The 15,725-nt window shown below is 32.7% G+C and overlaps 1 protein-coding gene across 2 annotated transcripts in view; it reads left to right on the top strand.

The window, feature by feature from the left end:
- Positions 1-298: 298 nt before the first annotated feature.
- LOC142321362 (UDP-glucose 4-epimerase-like) overlaps positions 299-15,725 on the top strand; it is a 76,717-nt gene continuing 61,290 nt past the window's right edge. For both annotated transcript variants that reach the window (XM_075359385.1, XM_075359386.1), the window contains exon 1: positions 299-452. The gene's annotated coding sequence lies outside the window, so the exon portion shown is untranslated. The remainder of the gene's footprint in view (positions 453-15,725) is intronic.

Below are 15,725 nucleotides of genomic sequence, written 5' to 3'. Positions count from 1 at the left end.
CTTTATTGCAGAATACTCCGTTTCTGAATAAGCCTAATGTTACGAGAAAAAGCATGATAATGCCCTGCACTGCAACCGTCTGCCTCGTGCAAGCAAGCTTTTATTTTCACCGTACGCACTGTGTTAATGATGAGTTGGTGTATAAAAACTACAAACAATACTGCGTTTTCGCAATGGATGCTGCTAAACAGAGACGTTAAGCAATAAATAGTTAAATGGTTCTATATTTCTGCTGGATGTTGAAAGAATGCTTTTGCAAAACTTTGTTCGGTGTTGTTGAGTTGGCAACCGTGAGGACGTAGAGAACGAGCCGCCTGCTGCAAGGCTACGTTTAGAAACTGACGTCTGTTAGCTTGTTGCTCGTCTGGTGTAACTGTTCAGTCAGCGGCCATCCTAGCTCCTGCCAGTGTCACGAGGGGTATTGTTCTGTTTGGATTACCCGGTTTTATTCTGTGAGTGCTAGCTTTAAAGTTAATGTTTCATTTATTTATTTAACGCAATTTAAATTAAGAATATATATTTTCTTTCTTCATCTGTAATTTACACTAATATTTATATTATTAAACACTGAACTAAACTTATCTGTTAATCCGTACAAATATTTTCAACTTTCTGAAAAAGTATAATAAAAAGTTCAAACTGTTCGATATTCGGTTGATCGGTCGCTTATTCATAAAACGGTTGATTTTTTTATTCCATAAAGATGTTATTACTTTTATTAGAAATTATCAAGTTGTTTTTGTTGATTTACGGTAATTAACTCCTTACAAGCATTTTTTGTTTGAATTATTTTGTTTAATGGTAGATAAATTCACCGAATAAGCTCGAAGCTTATGTTTGGGATACGGAATGGAAATTTATAGCGTATGAAAAATGAAATGCCTGACTGATTTGAACCCGGTACCTTGCGGGTAAAAGATTGAACGTCAAATTTGCTTTATTTTAAAATAATATTATTGTATTGTTTAACGAGTTACACAGTTGTAAAATCGATTGCTTTCTTCGGTCAGCTTAAGTAATTCAATACGTGGACTATTGTATTTTTAAATTATTTAAATATTCATAAATAATTTTATTTTTGATGCGATTTAAACAGATCGTAAACTTTAGTACACGTAGACGAAATATCCGTCTTCATTAACTCTTCCGAATTCATTAAAATTGAACCAATAATAATGCGGCGTTTTTCGGATTAAAATTTTTGTGATGTGAATGAATTAAATATGTTCTAGCCAGTTTATTTGTTAACAAAGTTCACTGTTTAGTGATTTCTTGCTTAGTTTTAATAAACGCACAATCTACCCGATAAGTCTAAGTGGTAGTCAAGGTCCGTAACAAAATTTCAGTTCATATTATTTTATTTGGTAATATATTTTAAATTTATTCGTCTGAATGAAATAACGTAGACCTAATTTATATAGATATTGTACATCTATTTATTGATATTGTACATCCTCTATAATCTTAAGATTAAATTAACAAGCATATGTTTACACGTAATTAAAACAGAGTTGATTTTGGTACATATTTGAAATAGTATTTTGTCACTACGAAAATATTTTGACCGATAGTTGTTTCGATTAAATGAGTTTAAAAAAGTGTTAACCTATTGTATCGTGTGCAGGTAGTTATAATTTTTTTTAATTACAATTAAAAAATATCGATACGAAAATGTCGATACTATATCGATATAAATCGAAATATTTTTTTTAAATAGAAAACTAAATCGCAAAACAGTATACATTTTGTTGGGACATATTATTTAATCGACGTTGATAAATAAAGAAATATTTTTTTATGGTCGTTACATAATAATTCTCATAGATCGTCACAGGAATGTATCGATATGCTATTCCATGGGTAAATAACAGCCCCAGAATTTGCTTGGATGGATCAAGGGGAAATATGGTAAAAGTCTTAATCAGAGCAACGCCATCAAATACACTGTTAATTATATCGATGCGGTTAAAGTCCATATTAATTCTCAAAAAAAAAAAATGTATATATATACATTTTTTTTAAATATATATATTAAACTTTTTTTAAACTTAATTAACTTAACATTATTTAATAATGTTAAATACGAATATATAAATATATTAAGTTTAAAAAAAAACATAAAATAACTCAAAATTCAGAAGGCGTTATTAAAATTATTCGAACACTTATTCATATTCACGTTTTGCATTGGAAATGCAAAAAATTCAGGGTCTTGTTAATTTATATTTAAAAATTCATCGACAAAGTAAAAGAAAATATGTTGTGTTATATTTAAATAAAATGTGCACGATTTAAATAAACTGTTCTTAGACTTTTTTAAATGGTTCTGTAATTTATTAAAAATACAAAATATAATAAAGCCGTTTCTCGTAAATTGAAATATTATGTTGCTCGAAAACATTTGGTTACAAGAGTATTTTTAAGATGAAGTGACTGTTCTTTTTAGCATAGATTTTACATCCGTAATATAAACACGAGAATAAGTTTGTTCATTTTTAATTTTCTAAATATCGATCTATATTATTGATGTTTATAAATGCCAAATAATAATATGATAAGCAGTTTTTGTAACTTGAAGCCTACTTTTTGAGGTAGAAATAATGACATGTTTTAAACTCAATCCTAATTCTCTTGAAGTATATCTTAAATCAATTATTGAGAGTCGGCAGAGGAAACATCATATAACGTATGATATAATACATTCACGTATTTTCTGCGGCGATACTGAGTCTTAACAACTTTTGAGGTAGCTGAACTCCATTCCAGAGAGTTATTATTTGTTAAGTTTTATCGCTTTTTCTAGCCACAAAAAATAGCGCATACCATCGCACTGAACTAGTTTGTTTTATGTCAGTCACCGATTTTTAACTTCTTAATTACGGGTAGCTGAAGTTAAGACGCGACGATTTGCGTACTACATTCATCAAAAGAAATATGAAATCTAGCCTTAAAATCGAATAGTTCTTCAGTGTAATTTTATTGATAGGTTTTTAAACATTTTTTAATAAAGCGTTTTTAAAGCTTTTTATTTTATTTTTAAATAAAGCTTTTTAATTGGTAGGTATTTGCTTTTTTTCTGTAGCAATCCGCTTTATAGAAGTTTATTTGGTGGCTGCAGCTGTTAATAAAGACAAAACTACCCGATTTTTAGTTTTCTTATGTAATTCGTTTTGAAACCATTTTGAAAATATAATTACAGCTTAAAGTCGTCCTACTTCTGTTACTTCATATCCGTGCTTATTTTCTCCTAAATTTTTTTAGTTTAAATAACACTTCAGCTTTTTATTGCCAAGGGTTACAACGGTTATTACACTTACTTTATGGATAAACCTTTATCTGGCCGATTATACCTCAGTCATAAATTTTGATTATGCAAGGAAGAAATTTATCATTAAAACGGTGTCACCTGGTTTAAGGTAATGAATTTCAGGTGGGATTTTCAGGTTGCGTGATCTGTCTGCATAATCAGTTTACGTCGATATACATTACAAAGGAAAGATTGTTGTGGAATAAAAACGAATATCTTTATGGCAAATAGGTTTGTTATTTAGCGGAATTCGTAGTTCGGCTAGAAATATCTAATATTGAGAGCATCTCTTTCTCAGGATTATAGAAAGGTAAATTTCGTTTGAATGTTTTTTCTTAGGCCTTTAACGTTTAGACCGGTACTTAAAATACACTTCTTCGAGTTAAACGCTGTTTTGAGAAAGACTGTCCTTGCAAATTTGTTTGTGAAGAAGCGAGTTATGTTGAAATCGGAATCGGGGTACGAAGCGGAGATATTCGGTGTCCACCGACTCGGGGTCGGTGAAATACAACATTCGAGAAGATGGTTCTGCCGTATCAAATTTAGTTACATTGACCTATATTGCCCTAAAGAAGAAAAATACTGCCCCGACGCATTTAGAAAATTAGCCCAACAAATGGAAAGCTTTACTTAAGGGTAGGAAGGGAGTGTGAATTCGTGACAGATTTTAAGGGGGAAGGTATACGTATAAAGTCAATGTTGATTATAGTTTTCGAAAATTGAAATTTTGTCCAAGTATTTAAAAAGGTTTGATATTATGCATGTAGGGATCGATTAATTAAATAAATATGTGATTTTTTTTAATAATACTTTATATTTCACCTAGGATTATCATAATGGATTTAAGTGTTATTTTTTGTCCTTTGTAGCATTGTCACTGTAACATTCATAGTTGACGCGTTTCGTATTACCTCCGTTCTCAAAACTACGTTTAGCATAGAGTCTTCCTGGAACGGAACGGAACGGAACTCAAGGATAGCGGGAGAATTTGTATCTCCCTACTAATCGCAGAACCTGGAAAAATCTCCCTTGCTGCTCTATCTTTCATTTATCGGGCGGGTTATTATTTATTTAGTGGCGGTTATAATTATTTTGTTTTATTTACGGACGGAATTACTAGCTGCTTTCCGATCCTTTAGACCAGGGAATTTGTTGACCGGGGCTGACCGTGGGAAACTAGGCGCATATGGGGTTCATTTTCCCGGCGTGATTCTACTTCAGTCCGTCCCCTGAAGTCCTTTCGGTGCTAGCGCTTTCCGGCCTAGCAGGAATACGACACTCGGAGTCCTAGTGTTTGGAGGATGCCATGCGCTCCGCTTTCCGGAAAGAGTCGCATTTGCTGGCTGGGGAGTCTTCCTGAGTCGGGATCCTCAATTAAATAGCGATGTTAAGCTCTTCAAAGCAGAAGCAGAAAAATTTGAAGAATAGAGAATAATTAGCTTAATTAGTCACGCATCAAAAATTTTACCTAGAATTCTGTACAGATGAATTGAGAGGAGAGTGGAAGAAGTGTTAGTAGAAGAACGATTTGGTTTCAGGAAAAGTATAGGGACAAAGGAAGCAATTTTAGAGCTCAGATTAATAGTAGAAAGAAGATTAAAGAGAAACAAACCGACATACTTGGCATTTATAGACCTAGAAAAGGGATTCGATAATGTAGACTGGAATAAAATGTTCACCCTTTTAAAAATATTAGGGTTCAAGTAAAGAGATAAAAGAACAATTACTAACATTTACAGGAACAGTAGTAATTGAAGAACATACGAAAGAAGTCTTAATAAAAAAGGGAGTCCGACTAGGATGTTCCCTAATTGAATGTTTTGTTCATGCGATGGGCTGTAGACAGTTTCACTCTGAAATGTCGTTGCCGAAAGCGGAAACTACTGCCCTCTCAATAATGGCGTGCCCTCTCGTTTGTAGTGCGAGCCGTAATGCCAGACTGGCTCAAAAAAAGAAGCCAGGCGGGTGTCTTCCCCTACGGGGTCAAGATGGATGAACGGATGGGAAACTTTGGTTCTTCTGGGAAGGTGGATCGAACCACCGACTAAATTTTGTTTAAATGTGCAAACATAACTGACATAAGTGATCGCGCAGGTAAGAGAAAACTTGATAATCTCAATTCAGGGGAATTATCCCAGAGTTATTTTAATCCTAATATAGTTAGGTTTATTTAATTAACCGTAACGCCAATTTTAGTTGTTAAATTAAACAGAGGATGGCTCTATTAGACCGTATCTCACCTTCATTTTTTATACTTTAACATAATATAGAATTTTATTAATAGAATTGTCGCTAACTACACATATAATTATTTAAAAATTCCTAGGGTCAGATTCTGAGTGTATGCAATTTGGTAAACCAAAGGTTTACCAAAGGTAAACCTTTGGTTGTGGGAAAATTTCCAGTCGGTCTAAGACCAAATATTTTTGAAAATATTTATTACAAGCTGTTTTGTTTTTTGGAGTTGTTACTTGAAGAAGATTTTTTTCTGTAATTTTAGAAAAAGCATTAAAAATGTATCGGTAGAATTTGAAAAAGTTATCTCATTTTTTTTAGAATAGCAAGAATTTAAAATGCCACATTTTTATAGGGTAACTTTTAATTCCCTTTTTAATCGATTCCAATAAAAATAAATTTGATCCATTGTCTTTTTTATGTCTTACGTTTTACGAACTGGTCGATTTTCATGATTCTTTTTCATTTTTTAGATTTCGCTCTGGTAGTCCCGTAGTAAAATTTTTCCCAATAATGTCGATTGCAAATTTATTAAAACCAAAAATTATATGATTTTTAAAATTCGATTTCTGTGTGTTTGTCATCATCGCTTACTATTAAGTTATATCATAATTAAATATAAACCTGAGAAAATATGATTTTACAGTGCTTTACGTTGGACTTAAAAAAAATATCGTAAAATTCTTCAGGTTTTTTTTTTTTGTCTTCAGTCATTTGACTGGTTTGATGCAGCTCTCCAAGATTCCCTATCTAGTGCTAGTCGTTTCATTTCAGTATACCCTCTACATCCTACATCCCCAACAATTTGTTTTACATACTCCAAACGTGGCCTGCCTACACAATTTTTTCCTTCTACCTGTCCTTCTAAATATTAAAGCGACTATTCTAGGATGCCTTAGTATGTGGCCTATAAGTCTGTCTCTTCTTTTAACTATATTTTTCCAAACGCTTCTTTCTTCATCTATTTGCCGCAATACCCCTCTTCATTTGTCACTTTATCCACCCATCTGATTTTTAACATTCTCCTATAGCACCACATTTAAAAGCTTCTAATCTTTTCTTCTCAGATACTCCGATCGTCCAAGTTTCACTTCCATATAAAGCGACACTCCAAACGTACACTTTCAAAAATCTTTTCCTGACATTTAAATTAATTTTTGATGTAAACAAATTATATTTCTTACTGAAGGCTAGTTTAGCTTGTGCTATTCGGCATTTTATATCGCTCCTGCTTCGTCCATCTTTAGTAATTTTACTTCCCAAATAACAAAATTCTTCTACCTCCATAATCTTTTCTCCTCCTATTTTCACATTCAGCGGTCCATCTTTGTTATTTCTACTACATTTCATTACTTTTGTTTTGTTCTTGTTTATTTTCATGCGATAGTTCTTGCGTAGGACTTCATCTATGCCGTTCATTGTTTCTTCTAAATCCTTTTTACTCTCGGCTAGAATTACTATATCATCAGCAAATCGTAGCATCTTTATCTTTTCACCTTGTACTGTTACTCCGAATCTAAATTGTTCTTTAACATCATTAACTGCTAGTTCCATGTAAAGATTAAAAAGTAACGGAAATAGGGAACATCCTTGTCGGACTCCCTTTCTTATGTTCTTCAATTGTTATTGTTCTGGCTTCTTTCTTATGTTCTTCAATTGTTATTGTTGCTGTTTGGTTCCTGTACATGTTAGCAATTGTTCTTCTATCTCTGTATTTGAACCCTAATTTTTTTAAAATGCTGAACATTTTATTCCAGTCTACGTTATCGAAAGCCTTTTCTAGGTCTATAAACGCCAAGTATGTTGGTTTGTTTTTCTTCAGGTAAAATATTTATAATTGTACATTCCAGCAAAAGAGCCTTAGCCACGATCAGTAGAAATCTTTATTTTAAAGTCGTTGTTTAAATTATTTTTTTTTAATTTTTAAATATTGGATTAAATTGGTGTAAATATTAGAGTGTAAATATGGATAAGGTGGTCATTATATCTTTTGTCAATTGAACTGAATTGTAGTTTTTACGATTTAACTACCTGTAGATTGTATTCCTTATATAATTTATTATTATTATTAATGTGTGTTATTTCATATATGTTATTTAACTAATAAATCGTAATTATATAAACATTTTTTAATTGTTAGTCTCTGAATATCCTGATCGAACCGCGAACACGTGACAGTATATATATATTGTCGCCGAATAGCTTCGACAGCACGTATTTCATAACCTTGTGGTGACCCTGAAAAGGGCCGTTTTTTGCGTTAGCTCTGAGAAGAGCTGTTGTCCGGAAGCTGGTTTCCGGTGAAGTCGGGGAGTTGCGGCTCGTCCATTGAAGTCCGACCGAGCTTTCTCTCAGCGGCAGTTGGGTCCCCATAACAGCGTGGCAGTTGTGGCCCCCAGAGCCCCGCAGTTTCGGGTCGGCGTCGGTCGTCCTTCACCGGTGCGGACGAGGTGGTTCTTCCCGAGTGATTCCACGCTGAGCCGGCTCCTGCTGCTGAGTTCGCCGCGCCCAGGGTAATTGAAGTCCGGCGAGCTGGAGCGGGAACGTTCCCGTTCCCGCTCCAGCTCGCCGGACTGGACGCGAGCTGGACGCGTCCGCGTCCAGCAGTTCCCTCGGCGGGCCGGCCAGGCCTGCTGCCGTTGAGCCGGCCAGGGAACTTCTTCTTCAGGTGGTGGTCGACGTTGAATTTCGTTCACTCTCGTGGTGTACGCTCTTTTATTGGTGCCTGAGAGTGGTGGGGCTGCAGTGCCGCTATGGTGGGAGTGTTCTGCATCACTCCCACCACGCGTCCGTATACTGTGCGCCCCGCCCACATCGTTCCTACCGTTATCGCCCACCGATATTAAATTAAGCATATATGTCGTAACAATATATATATATATTACAGATGCTAGTAGTACAAAAATAATATACCTGACTATTCACTTCGGTTCACACACGAGTATTAAAGTAAACAAAAATGTTCTATTAAAAAACTGGCGATCTCCCCTCCGTTTTCCATCTAGCCGCCATTTTCTGTTTTTTAAAGAAATTTTTTTAAGTCAAAACCAGATAAAAAAAGGAAATTACGGTGTAAATACATTCATTTTTTTAATCCTTTACATCGAAATAGTCGTTAGTTTTAACCAAATAAGTTTTATCAGCTAAAATGTTAACCCTTTCATTTTAAACAAACTACAGTTTCTTTCTGAAAAACAAGCGAGTTATTGCAGAAAATTGATGTTAAAATTTTCTGCCGCATTTAATCCTCACTTTTGAATAAGCTTGAATATTTTTTTATAATTTCAACATTAAATAATGGCAAATTAAACTTAACGTAAATAAACTTGTATGTACTATATTCAGTGTAAAATGGCGGCGTTCTTATTTATTTAAAAAGAGATTAATTTTAAAAAAATACTATTAATTAATAACACAATTTTCCGCCATTTCCCAATACCGATCTTAAAATCGTTATTTATTATTATAACAGGATTTAAATAAATTACAAATTTATTTAAATTTGGATAGAAACATTAAAATGATTTAAAAAATTTCGGATACCCGTTTTACTTTCAACTAAGCTAGAGCAAATGTTCGAGTTTAGGTGTCTCCAAAGGTAGGAATGTATTGCTTTATATCTGGTGATCGTGCGACCCGATCTGTTGATTCTGTCCGATGTAACTGCCTTTCTGGGAAGTACTCGTCCAAGTAATGGCGACTAAATGTAAAGTGCGGTGAAGCATCACTATTTTGTAAAAAAAAAAAAAAATACGCTATAGTTTACTTTTTATACTCGAACTCGCTGCAAAGTTCTTTATTTTCATTTATTTCTAGGAGATTTTTTTTGTAAGAGTTTTGTCTTTAATAATACCCTAAATAAGAAATCCGTAAGAGTAAGATATGGAGATCTCAGCGGTGATTCGATTCACTCTCGACGACCTATACCGGGTGTTATTCAAAACGGTGCCGTGAAACAAACTTTATATATTTTGGGGCCGTTAATACACACCACTCGGTCTATTACTCGACAGGAATCGCTTTTGTAGCGATTCAAGAACGATCGAATCGACTCGGCGTTTCGGTTTGGATAGGGCTTTCGTGTAAACGTGTTGTGGACCTGTCGTTTTCGATACGGCTATAGATCAACACGAATATCTTAAGCGCGCTGAGGGATACCGTTTTTGTCATTTTTACGTCTGCAACGCGTTTATGAGAAGGACAATAAGGCTGCCGAACAATATGCGACTTACCTCAACGAGAGCATCCCAGAAAGGGATAGATCGTTGGAAGTCGAAATCGGTAGCAAACTATGCTTAAGTGTAAAATGTAGGCTGCATATGCATGTTAATGTTGAAGGAAAGCAGTTTCAATACTCAAAAAATGTTTCTTAATTTCAATTTGTATATAACTTTATTGTTAATTAATTAAACTGTATTATATCTTATTAAAAGTCACTGTTTATTTGCACATTTCCTAACGGTACACCTACTTTTCTAAATCCTGTATATATATATATATATATATATATATATATATACACTAGTATACAAAATAAGAAAAACATCTACTAAAATTTAGTTATACTGTCAACCGATCCTTTGAACTACAAGCACATACATTAATAGTTGAAAAAAAATTAGTTAAATTAAATTTAATTTATACGCCTAGGTCGGGCTACATGTGATTATTTAACATAGCACTCGGACTTGTAATGTCACGGTTAGACCGACTATTCAGTGGCACGCTGAATATAAAGGAAGGAAAAAAACCAGCGAGTGACCTCGCCTTGCCACTCTCACCCTCTCTTTACTACGTATTTATCTTTCTCTTAACGTCTCTTCCTACAATTATTTTCAGTTGTACCTCTTAGTATTCAAATAGTTAAAAGTACTAAATAAAAAATTATATGAATCATACAAACGTAAACTAGGTTCTCAGAACGGGAGATGTTATTCAAGATGGAAGGACATAATCTTCTTTTATAAACTGTACGTAATTCCTTATCGGTTTTAGATTAATATAAATATTAAATCTAAAACCAAACTGAACCGCTTTTAACTTATATCTACATTTATACGCGTGCTTTTTGCCTATAATCTGTTTATTATAACCGGTTTATCGTAATCAAAATTATACAAACATTCAATTCTTTGAATCCTCTTTACGTCACGATAGCGCCTCTTAGGATATTTAATTATTGATGCTCTAACCGGTAATACCGTATACCGATAAAATTTCAAAAGAAATTAAATTTTACTTTGTTTAAACAAGTTATTAGAATATATAGAATTAAATCATCGTAAATAAGGAAAAGCAATTGATTAATTACAGAACTCGTAATACCTTTCGCGTAATTTCTTTACCTTTGAGTTTGAAGTTAAATAATTCACGAGGGTAAAATATCGACTTCAGTCTTATTTAATTACCTAATTGTTTTTATTTTTATATCAGTATGACTTCATTTCTTTACCGAAGTTTGTCTTTAAAATACCTTAAGATTATTTGAAATATAAATATAGATTTATGGAGAGAGACTTGCAAATTGTAATAAAAAAAATTCTAAATTCATTCTTTATTAATTACATAATTTTTAATCTGTATTTTTATCGACCTAAATAAATAAATATTTTATTCTTATAAGTAAATAATAATATTGATCACATCAGAAATGTGTGGGTATGATATTCCACAAATAAAAAAAATATTATAAATCCACCATTTCATCGGATGTAACAGGGAATGTTACATCAAATTGGGAAAATGCGGTAAAACCTTGATCACAGCATCGCCAACAAAATACATGATTAATTGTAAAATAAAAAATAGAAGCGATTAAAGTTCTTATTAATTATTTAAAATATAAATATGTGAATTAAAATTAAAGCTTATACGTTATACTATAATTACATAAAATAACTACAAAATAGATTACAATTCACAAGTCGTTAATGAAAATTATTTGAGCGCATATTTAATTATTTACCCGTTAACGGAAACGCTGAAAGTTCAAGATCTGTTTTTTAACTTTTAATTATTACCGTTTTAAAAATCACCGAAAAATAATATTGTTTCTGTAAAATTCCATATTTTTCATTTTATTTTAAATAAATTGACCGGAAGACTTTTAAAACGGGTCAATAATTTAATTAACGGAAGCGTATTAAGGCAGTTTCTCGTAGACAGAAGTTACGAAGAACCAGTCCTATTATCTGATTTAATAGAGTTGGATAGTGTTATTTTATAAGAATAATTGACTACGCTTTTTAATAAAGGTTGCGCGTTCGTGAAAAAAAAAGAAAAAAAAACACGCGGATAAGTTATTATTTTTAATTCGCTAAAAATTTATTATTTATATTTATGAGCGTCAAAAAATTATCTGACATCCCATTTTTATGTCTCGAAAAATCGCGAATTTTTAAGCGAGCCTCTTGTGATTAATAGTATTTTATTCAGATAGATTTTATGTACGTATGGACAGAAGTAGTATTTTAAAATAAAAATAAAAAATTAGAGTCGAGTTAGAATAAGTGTACATTTTAACTGCAGTTAAAACACAAACACACACACATACACGCGCACACATTTCATTAATAAAATGAAATTATACATATTAATAGAATAAAAAGAATGAGGAACAAAATAGGAGCATCTACAATTTTTTTCAGTGTTTAACAGCGTTTAAAAGATCTAAAGATAAATTATAAGTTTCTTCTCGACAAAAGATAAATAGTGTCCTGTTTCGAAAGATAAATAAGTGTCTTTTTGCTTCCTTTTGTGTTTATGTCTAGATTTTTGTTATTTTTAATTCTTTTTCAAATTATAAAAAAAAATGATTTATTTATTGAGGTGGCCTGTAGACAGGGATTTTCTGATCTTGGAAGGATTTTCCGCAATTTTGGTTTTTATTTACTGACGCTGCATGAATTCATCTAGGAAGGTGTCGTCGAATTGCTGACAAAGCGGTACCGCATTGTTAAAAACGATAAGAACTGGTCCGCAATTGTTTTTGTGTTTTGTGTACGGTCTCGTAAACCTTGAAATTTTATCGTTTCCGTCGAGTTTTTAGTAGTATCGTTAAGAAAAAAAAAATTTCTTGAGGTTCTTGAACAACCTTCAAACCGATTTCCTACCTTAAACCGACTTCTGCGATTGGGTTTCTTAAAATTATTTAAAGAAAATAATGTTTTTCGTGTTATGCCAAAACGGTTACAGCGTGAAATGTATTTTGCGAGGTGTTTGGTTACTATAATACTTTTTTTTTTTTGGTTAAAATTAAGTTTTTAAAAAATGTTTCTTAACTTCGCGAAACCGCTTCGTTAGCAACTTGTCGCCTTTCTTGCAGAGTCCCTTTGAAATTTCAAAAAGTGAACTTTTAAAAATTTGCATCCCTTCGAGGACCTTTTATCCGAAATCCGTGTCTACTTGCCGACGCAATAATAAGTAAACGAATTATGTTTTAAAATAACGGTATTATTAATTAATTGTTTTTATTTACTTCAAAAACGGCTGACAGCAAATTACATTTTGTTGGTGTTAGATGAATTTTGTAGCGTAAGAAAAGTGCTTAGTCTTCGGTATTTGAATTCAGATCTTTCCAGATGAAGTAATCCGCTTCGGAATTCGGTGTGGTTGTTACAGCGTATATTATTATATAATATTGTTAGATTAAAAATAATAAAAAAAATTAAGACAGTAGTCTGTCGTTTTACTAATAAATACCTATCGTAAAATGAATTACAGATAATAATTTTATAACATTTTAAACTTTCTAATTGTTTTTTTTTCATTTCAAAGTTTCTATGTCTTTCTTTAAGCTTTAAAGTTTGTTCCTTGTTTGCTCCTAATACAGGAGAATTTACAAGAAAATGTACGGTTACAAAACAAATTAAATACGGCAATTAATAACTAAGATTACATTGATTACGTCTTCCGACTACATCCTATAAGATTACCGATAAAATTATTTATCCTACATTACTTGAGAAAAAAAAATCAACTTTAAAAAGTTTTAAAATTAAATTTGTAATACACACAATTATAAAAATATTAGATTTGCGTAAAAGAACGACTTATCTTCCAGTATTGCATCACTAGTACGAATTTTAGCAATGTTCTACATTCGGATAGCCAAATTTGAACCTTTCTTATAAGAAAAGTAAATTTTATCCTTTTACTACCGTTTATTCATTTTGTTATTACTTACAGGGCTTACGGTTTTTCGTCTTGCGAATTTTTCTGGTTATTCCAAATATTAATCAGAGTATTGGGAAATAGTCACCTCTGTTACATTAAACACGTAAATTGAAATTAGATAACTTTATATCGCTGTTCTTACGTTGAACTATATCGATACAAACAGAAAATGTGTCTGAATTCCTACAGATGAATCGGTAGGGATTGCAGTGTAAAAAGAAAAATCATTCTTCTTTTTGTTAAACAAATAGAAAAATTCACAAAGCGCTTCTTAACTTCTAGATTCAAATTTATGAGTACAATTCTTCTGAGAAAAATCGCATTTTTTAAAATTTTCTATTAATTTTTGAAAATTAAATTTTTAATTGCATTTAAAAAACTTTCTTATTCATAAATTTTGTTTATTGCTTCAAAAATTTCTTTTAATGGTGAACAACGGAAAAATAGTACTTCCATTTCAAAGGATAATGATAGTGTCGAAGCTGTTAAACAAATGATTAACAATAATCGACCGTTTAGCGTCGGTAAAGTTGCAACTGAATTGAATATAAGCCGCGAGTCGAGGACTTCGATCATCCACTATTCTTTAAACATTTTGAATTTCTTCTGGCTTGTTAGATTTCTCGTCAAATGACAGACTACCGCAAAGAAAATCGTTTGAAAATATTCCACTAGTTTTTGAAACATTATGAAGATGAGAAAATTCATTTCACGAATAATAAATGTCGATTAGATACAAGTTTCCGTCAGTTTAAATCTTAGAGTAATCGACAATGTTGATGTTTTTGATAATATTCTGGGATATCGGAGATCCAACTTTTTATTCATACCTAAAGCGGAAACTGTAAATAATGAAAACTTCTTTGATCTTCTGCAATCAGTGAAGACAAAAGTCTAGTCCAAAATATACGATTTTGCTTCAGGATAACGCTCATCCGACAAAACAATCCTTCGCTGCCTTCAAACGTAGGTTCTGAATCATTGGACAATCCACCGTGCGTCCTGACCTAGCTACAAATGATTTTCATCTTTTTGATCCGCTGAAAGAAGAGCTGCAGGAAATCAGTTTTGTTCTGATGAAGAGATCATGAAAACGGTGCAAATTTGGCTAAGCACCGAATCGAGAAGTTTCTGCAAGGAATTCCAAAGGTTGTTAAAAATGGACTAAGTGCGTAGAAGTGCCGGCCTCCGTGGCGCGAGTGATAGCGTCTCGGCTTTCTTCCGGAGCTCCCAGGTTCGAATCCCGGTCAGGCATGGCATTTTTACAAGCTAAAAATCATTCATCAAACCTAACGGTGGTCCCGGAGGTTAGAAGTGAGTGTAAGAGAATAGAATTATACTGAATAGTAAGCATATTTCAACTATGCAAGTGTAAATGAAAATAATGGCGGTTTAAATTTCAGTTTACGTTTTGATTTTCCTACGTATGTGGTATATCATCTACGTGTATGGTTTGACGATATTTTTCATATTTATACCTCATCGTTGCTTAGTTATTGAATGTTATAGCTTGCTGACATACAGTATAAGAAGTGTGATGAAAAAGTATCCGACATTGGTCGGCTCATAAAAACGATAATACTTATCCTTTTTAATGGAGTAACTTATCCCCTTCAAAGTAGGCCCCTTCTGATGTAACGTAACACATTTTTCCCAGCGATTTCTATCGTTAAAAGCATTTTTTCAAAACAATTTTTAATGAATACCATAAGTTTTCTTGTCGCATCTCTTTTCTTTAAGCGGAAATTTAAGCTTAGGAAAGAGCCAAAAATTGCGGGTAGCCGTGTCTGGTGAATGAGGAATCTGCTGAAGTTGTTCAATCCTGTCTGTACTTTGCCAACAATCTTTAGCTAAGTTGTGATGCTTGGATTTGAGCGTTGTAGGGATGAAATTTCCAACCGCCATTTTCCCAAATCTGTGGTCTCTTATAGTTGAGCAACATATTTTAGCAGACGAAGAACAGTTACGGTTGTATCTTTGATCGGCAGTTTGTCCTTAAGGAAGATAC

Source organism: Lycorma delicatula, chromosome 3 (assembly GCF_047948215.1).
Source record: "Lycorma delicatula isolate Av1 chromosome 3, ASM4794821v1, whole genome shotgun sequence".
NCBI lineage: Eukaryota > Metazoa > Arthropoda > Insecta > Hemiptera > Fulgoridae > Lycorma > Lycorma delicatula.
Note: the sequence above shows the minus strand (reverse complement) of the source record. Positions and strands in the feature narration are given on the sequence as shown.